The sequence below is a fragment of the Pimephales promelas genome, chromosome 8, assembly GCF_988280905.1.
Source record: "Pimephales promelas chromosome 8, fPimPro1.hap1.1, whole genome shotgun sequence".
In the NCBI taxonomy this organism is placed as follows: domain Eukaryota; kingdom Metazoa; phylum Chordata; class Actinopteri; order Cypriniformes; family Leuciscidae; genus Pimephales; species Pimephales promelas.
Genome location: NC_142776.1, coordinates 34,275,687 through 34,288,600, shown reverse-complemented (window position 1 = coordinate 34,288,600; position 12,914 = coordinate 34,275,687). Strand labels below are relative to the sequence as shown.

The following is a 12,914-nucleotide window of genomic DNA, read 5'->3' as shown; positions in this document are numbered from 1 at the left end:
GGTAGGAGAAACCGCAGCGCGGGCTCCCACACCACTCTCAGAGGCTGCGGGATCAGCCGATGGCGAGCGAGAAAATGCCTCAGCATTCTCACTCTCCTCCGCCAGATCCCGCTGCGAACCCCAGGATCTCAGTCGCCGCATCGCCTCGACATATGCGGGACCGGAACCCTGGGGAACGCGAGCCTGACCGTGCTCGTCAAAGCACGCCAGCCGGGAGCGCAGCACTCTAATAGGCAAAGCCTCACACATTTCACAAGCAGCCCCCTCGAGAGCTGCCCGTGCGTGCTGCACTCCCAAACAATACACACAGAGAGAGTGTGCGTCCCCACCCGTGATGTAACGAGGACAGGGATGCACACACCTCTTCCAATAATAAGACAAACAACACCAAATAAGACAGACAGTTTCAACATAAAGCGCTTGCTGAAGAGCGAAAGCTAGTGTGTGTTGTGACAGCGTCACTTTTATACTTCCGGGTATGCCGTCACATGTTACGTCACGACGCAACACCAATCAGGATTGGATTAGTTTCATTCATACTTCAGAGGCGCACGCTTAGGGAGCGTCCCCAAAGAGTCGATTTTATCGACGCAGTGTTGAGTTCCCTCGATAGGGAACTACACCAATTGCAATTTCATGGATTCTCTGTGGAAATCTGTTGCTGTCGTTTAGAAATGACGTTGTAAAGTTCATTGAATTGTTTTCCTTTCTTTTATTCAATGTTTTGTGCATAGTGTTGATTATGTGGCTTCAACGATTATATAGTGAGACATATGGATTGACAGCAGCCCTGAGACGCAATAAATGCCATTTAAAATGAACAAATTTACATTCGGCATTTATTCCGAAGTGACTTTCTTATTATTGTGTTTACAACAATTTCAAGGAAAACATCAAGTACAAAGGGAAGACCTTGGTGCAAATAACAGTGATGCATCAACACAATTGCAGTGGTGAATATACTGCGTGTTCTTAAAGGGCGCACACAGTTCTTCTTCCCAGTGATATCTGTTGGTGCGAATGCATGAAGTTGCCTGCTGTCATTTCCCACTAAAGCTGTGAGTTAATTTTCTGTTCCTCTTGTTTATGTTGTTTTAACTAGGTCAATTGGTGGCCATGTGACTTCAGCTTGTCTAGGACCCACCCCATGAGGAATAAAACCACTTTTTCTAGAAGACTGATATATCTGTGAAATGTGAGTGAACATGGTTTTAATGATATTTCTCAAATGTACTATTCATTTTTTAATATGTGAAAAATTAGTGCACCTGTCAACCTCTAGGTGGCAATTACAATTACTGTAGTATTAAAAAGAAAATAGAAGTTGTAGTTTGTAATGGTAAAACAGGGGCTATTATAATATTTATTTTGCAAGCTAGATAAAAAAAAGAAGCTGTTATGGAGCAATGTACCTGTAAGACAGATGCTAAGACCAATAAAGAATTGAATTGTCCTGATGACTCAACAAGGCATCTGACTCTCAGCATATGTTTTAGCTTCTGTCTAATTGAGCGCTGTCTTACTGAGTTATTGTATTGAGTTGTCCTTGAAATGCAAGTCCACGTCATTGGCAGAGATTGTAGATTTAATTTCCACGAGTCGAAGCATCACTGTTGCTCATATTTTAGGGTTAGGAATTTGAACAAACCCTGCTTGCAACCCATTTGATTCTGTAATGTTATTAGTGGAAGAGAAAAAGGATTGTAAAACATTGATTAGACAATGAAAATGTGGTGTTCCAGACCTGAATTAGTTGTGGAGGACAACACCCATCCTGAAACACCTCCAGCACACACTTTTGAGCAGGATTTTGACCAGGATGTGAGAGCTAAAGATCAATTTCACCCTCCAGAACATCTCATCGCATGATTCTACTGATAACATTAGTTTTTTAAGAAATATACTGTTGTCAAGATTTTGAAAGCCTGCAAACTAAACATTTTACACACTGTCAGTTGCTGCATTTTGTATCTTTAAAGGTGGACATATTATGCCACTTTTAGTTTTCACAAGATGTCATATAAATCTGGTGTCCTCTGTGAAATTTCAGCTCAAAATATACCAGATCATTTGTCCATTGAGGTCCTTTTCATGCTTAAACAGCAATACACACTAAAGAAAGTTGAAAATGTAAAAAAACATAACAGGTCCTCTTTAAAATTTCGTTTGAGGTCTGTTAAATATTACTCAAGCCCTTTTAAAATAAATAGCAAAGATTAAGAGCGAGCAAGGGAAGACAAGAAATGCATGCCTGTTCTTCTAGACTGCTTGATTTACTCGCTTTCGGACATTTTTATGGATGGCAGAAGGCACTCCCTCACTGCACGCTATAACAGCGCAGTAATTGCATCCACTGCATGTCCTCCAAAGTGCTCAATTACTCTTTCCTCATCTTCACCCGACCTGGAGGCGCACACAACAATAACCTTGTCATGAGCTGGCTGTTTAAATGTCTCATATATATCTCTTTAACGTCCTCCTTCTCCCACGTCAGCACAGAGCTCAGGCTACGAGAGCGGATGGGCGTTTTAATAGCGCACGAGAAGTTTAGGCGTGTGAATGCGACTATGTGTACGTCAGGTTGGCTTATTGAGTTCGTGAGGCTGTCAGTAACCTCATATTTGCAAAGAGAGTTGTTTACTTCAATTTGTAGTCTGCCGTATAATTAATAAGACATCTTAATGGCAGTTGACCAGAGCAAACCCTCAGACGTGCTTCCTGATTCATTGGTGATATCATCTTTTTCATCTAATTTTTCAAAGCAGTATGAATATGATTTTACTTTTGCACTCAGTAAGGGTAATTTATATTGTTTTCAGAACTGTTTTAGATATTAGGTTGTGCTAGGGTAATTTTTAAATCTGTAATATGTTAAGAGATTTCCTTTTTTTATTATTTTCCTGCTAGTAGTTAGTTTTATTTCAAGCAATCATTAGTTCACTGGAGTGAAGGTTTTGCTTACACTTTATTATGATGGTCCCTTTTGATTATTCTGTTGACTATAAGTAACTTTGCAACCACATGTTAACTTTTTCTATCCCTGACCCTACTTATACTCTACTAATACTCTAATGAGAGTTAGTTGACATGTACTTGCAAGATTATTTGTGCTCAACAGAATGTGTTAGAGACCATCAAAATAAAGTAAAACCAAGTTGTTGTTTTTTCTCTAGTGAATATTTGTTATGATTATTTTATGTTTTGGCTCATTTTTAAAAGTCTTAGCTATAAAAAAAAAAATTCAGTCATTGGTGTTTTCCAGCACTATTATTCAGGTGTAATTTTTTTAACTGCTGTTTATGGTCACTGATTTAAAAACAATACTTTTTAAAAAATAAATCGGATCATCTTCTACAATATTCACTACGAATTAGTATTCGTAGTGAATTTCAGGCTAATGATTTTTTTTCCCAGCTAAATATAAACTCTAAATAATTCATGAAACTGAAAAAAAAAATGGATAGACTATCATGTCAAAAATGTCAAACCATTGTTTTGGCCGACAGTAATTGTAAATTATGAATTGCATACTGCACTGCAAATGGAAATAAAACCAGCTGGAACCAATAGATGAATTAAACATTATTTCAGTCAGGCTTGATTTTTGTTAGCGTATTGATGGTTTAGAATTAGTGGTGTGTAGTCAGACCAGGATACTAGAAATGCTTTGCCAATAAGGCCGGGCAGGCCTTTGCGGGAGCTAATCAGAGGAAATGTACGCCGCGGCCATCATTGATTAGACCTCCTAGAAATCAGCATGATTGCACATCACCAATTAAAGAGATTTGGGAAGAAAACAAGGTGAACTAGCATTTTTCTCCCATTTGCATCCCTTTAGACTCTCCTCTGCTCAGTCTTTTCCACCTCTCTTCTGCTTTCTGAGCATGACTCGGCTGTTGTTGTTTTGTCTGGTTGCAACCTGTTCCCCTGTGCTAACATGCTAAGCTAACGTGCTCATTACAGTTGATTCAGATGTGTCTTGGCAGCACAGTAGTGGGTCAGCAGGCATTGGCGCGAGCGCGGATAGATGTTAATTAAAGCGCACTTGGCATGACCCGCTGTCTGTCCGCTCCAATACGCACCACATGTGGAGCAACAGAAACCTGCGGTGTGCAAGTGTGTACCATTTGGAGTTTTGATTGAGGACATAGAGACTCTAACCAGTGTAAACTAGAAGGCATTTAATGACTTGCAGGAGATGGAAATAATAATTGCTCCCCGACTACACAACGTTATACATTTTAATGTTATTTGGAATGCAAGAGTTAGTTCTGAGATGCTTCCCTGTCAGTTCGTTGCTTACTTACAAAACTACTGCTGTAGAAAGCTAAAGGCATAATGTGACGGACTCTAATAATTGGAATCCGGCTTAAATAATAAATTCAAAAAGTTTTTTATGTTTACATACGGGGTGGTCTCCAGGGTGTTGGTGTGTTTCTATGTGTTCTAAGGCTATGCGTACACGGAAACGATTCTGAAGAGAAAACGCAAAAGTGGCTTTAGTTATCGCTTTTTATTTTGCGTTTAGACGAGCGTTTTGGGTGGAAAATCCGCGTGGATATGGTGACGCAAAAGTGTGTGAAATGCAATGTAGTATGCACTCCAGGCAGCTAGGTGGCAATGTAGAGCACTCCCACACAACAACACCAAGTCCGCTCGCCTGTGTACAACCTTCTCTGTCAAGCAGAGTTTTGCGTTTTTACCCTTGACACGGGAACACGACGGTGGAGCGTTTTTAAGATTTCCACTCTCTTTTTTTGTGTTTTTAAGTCGCAAAAACGGCGTCGCTGTGTAGACGAAAGGCACATCCGATAAAATATTTTTACGTTTTCACCCACGAGCGTTCTCGTGTAAACAGGGCCCCTGCGTTTTCGTTTAAAAACGGAGAATTAAAACGAACACGATCTCCGTCCACACCAGCGTTTTATCTGAAAACGACTGAAAACGCGGATCACGTGACCATTCACCAACACCGGGCATGCGCGTGCCGGTTTAAACATGGCTGACGAATCAGGGAAGGACACGTCATGACTGATGACATCCAATCATAGAGCCGAGCGTTAGCCTCTGCGTCGTCGTTTCTAAAGTCCTCCGTTTTGTTATTCAAAGCGCAAAACGGAGCTGCAGCGTTTCTAAACTTCTCCATTTTAGGTCTTCGTTTTTTCCATTTTAGTCTGGACAGGAGGTGCAAACGTAGCAAAAGGTTTCTGTTTTTAAACGAAAACGCAGTAGTGTGTGGCCTAAGTGGCTTTAAATGTGTTTTGTTAGGGGCTATGCAGTTGCTTAGGTTTTCTAAGTGACTTTTATTAGTGTGTTGCTGCTTGAATGGTTGTTTCTCTTCTGGGTGGTTTCTTATTGGCCCCAGGACCCAAGTCTCTATATGCTATTGTGACTGGAGCCCTTCCTTCGAGCAGCAATAAAGAAAGAATTCATACGGATAATCTTTTAGTTCCTCAGTATACACCCACTTTCTGTATTGTTTACATTATCTTTTCTTGTAAACAACGACAGGAATGGATTATCTGATTCGATCTCTTTGTGAGTCAGATATGAGGAAACAAATTCAATTAGATCATCCCTAACCAAACAGATGAGCGCTGTGTTTAATTTCTATAACACGTAGGACGTCCACCAGCTGTCACTGAGTCAGTCTGAAATTAAACATTGACAGGTTATCTGAGATAACGAGCCTGTTTGACAGATACATGGCATTTGACCAAACATCCACATCTGTGACAAAAATACGACTTTATCGAGATGAAATGATGTGTACTGCTCTGTAGGTGAGTACATTATATATTCTACTTTTATTAATTATGTTGGTTTTCTTTCTGCACTATGCACTATGAATGATGCATATGAACAATATAACCAGGACAGGGTCTAATGCTCAACACACACACAAAATGAGGAAAGTTTCAACTTTCTGCTTGTAAAAGTGCACTATGGCCAGTTATACAGGCTTCCAACCCGTGCAGAAATCCTTACATTAGTGATTTGTTGGAGTATGAGTCCAAATTTTGCAAATGTTTGCAGAAACCTGTGTGATGCTTTATATGATCCTCTGCCCTGTACACCTGCAGAACAGATTCTCATGTTTATTTTAAGTAGGAATATTCACAACCGATTCATTAGAGGGAAAAAATGCTTTAGTGACGCATTAGAAAAATCTAAATTTACACTACTGTTCAAAAAAAGATGCATTTATTTGAACAAAAGTAATTGACAGTAAAGACATCTATTATGTATGTTACAGAAGAATCTCAAATAAAGGTTGATCTCAATCATTTTTTGATCTTTCTATTTAACAAAGAAAAAAAACACACTTTCCACAAAAATATTAAGCATATTAACATTGATAATAATCAATGATGTTTCTTGAGCAGCAAATCGGCGTGTTAGAGTGATTTTTAAAGGATCGTCTGACACTGAAGACTGGAGTAATGATGCTGAAAATTCAGCTTTGTGTCACATGAATAAATTACATTCACTCTTAGAAATAAAGGTTCCAAAATTGATTTACTTATTTATTTTTTGCTGTGATACCATAGAAGAACCAATTTTGGTTCCCCAAATAAAGTTTTTTAAAATCTAAAGATCCTTTTGTGCAATGCCAATAATCTATGTATGGTTCTTCATGTATGGCTCTTAAAAAAATAAAATATATATATATATATATATATATATATATATATATATATGAAGAGTTCAGATGCAAAAGCCTCTAAATGCCATTTGAAATTTTCTTCTTTAATGATGATTTTTATCAAACTTGTATATTTAAGTTCAGTAATTTCACTTAAATAACAATTAATAGGTAATTATCATTGCCATTTAAGTGAAATCACTGAACTTAAATATACAAGCTTGATAAAAATCATCATTAAAGAAGAAAATTTCAAATGGCATTTAGAGGCTTTTGCATCTGAACTCTTCATATATATATATATATATATATATATATATATATATATATATATATATATATATAAGAGTGTAAATAATAATTAATAAAAGAGATATTTTAAGTTGCAATAGTATTTAAAAATATTACTGTCTTTATTTTTATTTTTCAAATACATGCTGCTCAACTCAATCTGCTTGCTATCACATCATTCTCTGGACAGGCCATGACAGAAAAACCTCTTTAGGTATTGTTTTAGTAAACTTTTTACAAAATCAAGTCTTGCTCAGTATTTTTCTATTGAATGTTTCTTTCATAAATGGCAAACAAATGGAAATTAATATAAACAGTCCAATTAAATCTAGAATCAATTCATAGCCTCCAAATAATTCTGATCAGGTTTGTAGATCACAGAGATTGGCTGTGCTGAATCTAGATTCATGTCGTGCCAGTTTGCGGTGGACGATCTCTTCACATTAGCCTACAGAACTAGCAGTGTCCTGGTCAAGGGCTCTCTCAAGGACAGCTGTTAGTTGAGAGCCTGTTGATGAAAGGATGCTGTGATTGAAAATTGTACCTCAGATTGCTGCACACTTGGGCGTGGGGAGACTGAAAAACTCTCAATCTGCCCTGTTGAAGTCACCCCGCGGACTCGTGTGTATGAATGTTGAATTATGAAATGAGAGATCAGTAGCATTTTATTTTGAATGGAACTTTAGAGATGACATGTCTGCACCCCATATTAAATAACATTGGAGACTTAACTTGATTAGCCAACCTTGAACCAATAATTGTGTCATGACAGAGGGATACACATTAGTAACATGCCTTGCTGCATTAACTGACTAGTCGAACAGTTATAGCACCGGAGAAGTTAGAGAAGTCCGTTTTGTTGTGTTGCATGTGGACAGCATAAGTGAAAGAGAAAGTTTGGGGTTTTTTGCACTAAGCTGTTTAGTGCAACATAATGTATTAAAACATTTTAGTACATTATACCTTGCACTGCTGCAAAGTGGATGCTATGTGTTTTATTTGTAATGTCCATTTTATGATTATTTTAATTCAAGTTCAAATGAACTGTGAATCTTAAAAAAAAGTTCAGTGGGAACCCTAGGTTGCTTGACTCAATTTGAAAAAAAAAAAAACTTTTTGTCAAAGGCGATATATAAGGTGAAATGTCCTAAATCAGATGGGCAACAGGGAGTTTAGCTCCTCGAACACTAATGAAAACTCACCTGCCTGTAGCTTTCTACCATAGTAACCATTAAGACATTGATTGGCTTGTTCAGGTGTGTTTGATTAGGGTTGGTTGGTGATGCTACACTCATTTTGAGTGATGATAACGTATGTTTAGGAGCTGCTAAATTCAGCACAGAGCAAATGTACTATTTTTCTCATTGTCTCATACCACTTTTGTCAGATAGATGCAATTTTCTCTAAAATGCACCAGCAGTCCATCTCAGCACTTAAGCTTTTGTTTGGCCATCCTCATTGTTCAAAGCTTTCACCTTAATTTACTGAACATCTGAATAGATGGATGGAAGGTAGATGAAAGTTGCTGAGCAGTTTTTTGCTGTAGTCAAGTCACCTTCATTTATACAGCGCTTTTAACAATATAGATTGTTTCAAAGCAGCTTTACAATGATTATAGGAAATGAACAGAGATTGTTTTGGCTTTACAGCATCTCTAGAATAAGGTTATTGACCTGCTAAAGTTAGTTTTAATTGATTCACTTCCGTCGCAACAATAATTTGTTATTAACTTAGGGGCCGCTAACACGACACCATTCTAACAGAAAACCCTTAATGTGATCTGGCCGCTCATTTGCACAAAACAGTGCCTGGTGGCTCGAGAACGCAAGAAATCGGTTCTAAGGTACAAGCCTTATAATACAGAATTTTTCACTTCCACATAGCCACGTGAACCGGAATTATCCCGACATTGTTTTATCTGTGCCAGAGGTAAAGGGAATGGATGGGGCTTTCACAGGGGAGAGATTAGTTGACACTTCAGGATGCGTTGTTGTCGTGTCCAAGCGCAGGTCCTTCATCAGTTCTCGATCCGACCTAGATCCAGCGGACTGGGGTTAAAGACTGTATTAAACAGACTAGGGATAAACAGAGAGACTAATATTAGCATAGATGCCATCTTTCTTATGATGTAACAAGTACATCAGGATTTATAGGGGTGTTCCCGGTTCTGGCTGACCTATTATGCAGCCTAACATTGAATTATAGAAGTCTACAATGCTTTATGTGTACGCTAGGTCAAATAGATTTGTTGTGATGTCAAAGAGATGGACAGAGTGTGTCTGCTTCCCGGACAATGTTAGGGAGACTGTTCTAAAGTTTTGGTGCTAAAGAGGAAAAGGATCTACTGCCAGCAGTCGATTTTGATATTCTAGGTATTATTAACTGTCCGGAAATTTTGAGATCGCAATAGACATGACGGACTATAATAAACAAACAAGAGCTGGTCGAAAACACAGCAGCAAGAGTTCTTACCAGAACCAGAAAGTATGGCCATATTATCCCGGTTCTGTCAACATTGCATTGGCTCCCTATTAAACATTGTATACATTTTTTATATTTCTGATTACTTACAAAGCACTAAATGGTTCAGCTCCCCAGTACTTGAACGAGCTCTTAAGGGTGCGGGGAAACCACCTATAATAGCATTACAATAATCTAGCCTTGACGTCATGAACACATAAACCTACTGTTCCGCATTTGTCATTGCAACGAGAGCATTTGCTGTAATTTAGAATAAAAATGTTACCCTTAAATCGGTTTAGGAGTCTCTATATGATGATATCCCGGTGAAAGAGTCTCTATGTGATGGGATTTATCTGACCTCAGTGACGTGAGACAGCTTGCAGACGGTTGGTTTAGCCAGTCTGTCTGCTTCCTGATCTGGGCCCCAATTCATGTTTGAGCTCTAAGACTATGTGCCATATTACTAGAGAGAAGAGCAGCACCAGGATGGATGAATACCATCTCTTTTCAACAGGTCAGCTCTGCCCCAAAAACATTTTTTTCAATTGTCTATGAAATTCTACAGTATATTATTTTGCAGACAGCCAGGCATTGAGTGTCTACACAGTCAACTAAGTATCTCATCACTCCTGCGAACAGGAAGGGAGCCAGAGCGAATTACAGACATGTAGACATGTATTCCAAGTAAAAGTTTTTTGAATTATTAGCCTATTTTTCTATTTATTCTGTTTCTGAGGCACTTAATATTGTACTACTGAGACAACCTTATTTTGAGTTGAATGCTGTCTTTATTATTCTTTACTTGATAAAATTCATGTCTCTTGTTATGATATTATATATTAAATGGCACAGAACACAATGTTCCTTACATGCTCATTTGATTAGAAGACTAATGTCATCTGCTTAATTTAGCATGGTAAATAATTGAAACATCATAGTTTTTTTAACAGTGGCGTTTATATATAGGCTTAAATAATGTGAATAGGGGAAAATCAAGGATTTTGAAGTTTTGCTCATTAACCCTTTGACCATTTGTTGATATGGAAAGCTGATATGGAAAATATATATTTTAACAAACTTCACAAAACAAAAAAAATATTTTTTTTCTCTTGAGTCTGTTATGATAGCAACAAATACACAAAATTGGTTTGTCAATGTCCATTTGTTTAGCTTCTTAACAGTTGGGTTTGTTGTTTGACAAGTGCATAACAAAGTACCTTATCCAGATGTAAGAGTAAAGATAAATAAAAACGTCACTTTAAAAAATACAAACGTGCCCTTGTTACCTCAAAGAGCCATTTCTACCTGATACTTAATAAAATACTTTTTATAATACTGGATAGCCAGGTATGGCTATTTGATATGGCTATTTAACATTTGCTATGTTAAATAATTGATTTGACAGTAAAACCAGGCCATCTAGATGTTATCATGCAATTTATTTTTAGGTTTACTGGCTTACAGTAGACATCAGAGAGTTTTGGATGAATTTTTTTTTTTACTCTGCTAAAGCTCTACTGTAGTCTATTGACCTGCTTTTCTAAAGGCATATATAGATGTAAGCATTTTCAAGAATTGAATCAAAAGAAACTGGATTTTTCAGCACAGCAGCTTCTGATGGGGAATCCCTGGCATTTAAAGACATTTGAGCACTGGGGTTTCATGAGACTTGCAGGCACAGCGGGAATTGCCCTCCCTTAAGGTGTGAATTGAGATGAGATGCCAGTTTTAAGATGTAAAAGAGTACCGATGTTATGGTGTGTTGTGAGTAGCTGACAAATTGGCTCAACCTCTTTTGAACTACCAGTCTCATCTAAGATCTATACACTACTGTCCTCAAATGTGTGACCCTTCTTAAATGCCAGGGACTCCCTGCTATCAGGTACCTGGAGAAGTCATTGAAAGGAGGGGCAGGTGCTTCTCACCAAATGCCAAACAAAGTCCACTAGTGTCAATACTACACATCTTAAGGACTTCGTTTATGGTGTTTTTGTTTTGTTTGTTTTTTTGGGATGGATGTATCCTTTTAAAGATGGTAATTTATGAAAAAAAAGTGACAGTGAAGACATTTTAAAGATGGCAAGATTAAAAAAAGAGAGAAATTAAAGGAGAACTCTGGTCAATTTTAACATTGAGCTCATTTTTTGTATTTGGAGTGCTGTCAGTACAGACAAAAACGACAAAAATCGGTGTTCCCTGTATACACCGTGTTATCGTCTTTTTAAAATTCGCACCCTGTTGACTTCAAGAGGCATGTTCTAAACCTGCTTTTAGCCTCTTAACATCCTTGATTTGGCATACATTTTCATTCAGAGACATCAAAACTGGAAGCAGAAAGTACATTTTCCCTCTTACAATAGTCCTCGTTTTCAATGTACCCTTGCCATTTCTACATCAATGATGTGTGAACCAAGAAATGTTCCTGTGTGCACTGTCTGCGACATATCGACAGTCCAAATCTGAGCAAACAAACATCAAAAGTCTGAATCAGTTCCACAGTTTTTCTTTTTTTTTAAAACATTCCTCTAAATGCTTTTAGATATGCAACAAACAGATAGCTTAGATATGCAGTGCACTGTTTGATGCCATAACAAAATTAAATTAAATTATATTTCAGCCTTGTACCCTTGGATTTAAACTCCTGTCAGATGTTCAGGTATGCTTTAGTATAGGAAGAAATACACACATTATATCTGGTAGATAGGTATGAGCTAACGTGCATTATATATTTTAAGGTTATACCCTCTGACTTCACGCGTCATTGAGATCCTTGTGCATCACTGACCTGAGGAACATATCAATACATTATTGAGTAGCTCATTAACCTAAAGTTCAACCCACAGCCACTGACTCTTCAATGATAAACATCATAAGAATGCAAACTTCATTGTATATTTTCACACTGTTTGGCATATTGTGTCTATAAGGGGATGAGTGTTTTAGGTCCATAAAAGGACATCAGTTTAGGAGCGAAGCAAATAGTCCTAACATGGAATATAAGCCACAATTTAGTTTTTGTCGCATAGTTCAAATACTGGAAAAAATAGATTGCACATTAGTGTTTATTTTAAGATCTCATAAATTCATGCCCAATTAATTAAAACAAAGCACTGCAGAGATTTTCAGGAATGGAAATTCCGCCACAGATTAATTTTTGTTGACCCGTTAGGGGGTCACAGAGATACAAATAACTGGAGTTATTGTGTTAGTGTTATTTAAATGCACACAGATGCATTGCATTTTGATGTTTATAATGCCTGATAATGCACTCTAAAAAATGCTGGGTTGTTTTAACCCAATTTTGGGTCAAATATGGGCAAACCCAGCCATTGGGTTACATTTTAAAATTACATTTTAACCCAATGTTTGAGTTTGTCCATATTTGACCCAATAGAGGGTGTATTGCACTGTTAAAAAAACCGGTAAACTACAGGCAGCTGTGGTTGCCAGCATCATACCGTAAAAATATGGTGCGTTACTGTTCTTAAAATTAATTCCTAAATACCGTTTGTCA

The 12,914-nt window shown here is 37.6% G+C and overlaps 1 long non-coding RNA gene across 2 annotated transcripts in view; it reads left to right on the top strand.

Annotated features, from left to right (window-relative positions):
- LOC120494113 (uncharacterized) overlaps nucleotides 1–12,914 on the top strand; it is a 79,092-nt gene that overhangs the window by 61,437 nt on the left and 4,741 nt on the right. For both annotated transcript variants that reach the window (XR_016169555.1, XR_016169556.1), the window contains one exon: nucleotides 1,103–1,195. This is a non-coding gene — a long non-coding RNA (uncharacterized LOC120494113). The remainder of the gene's footprint in view (nucleotides 1–1,102; nucleotides 1,196–12,914) is intronic.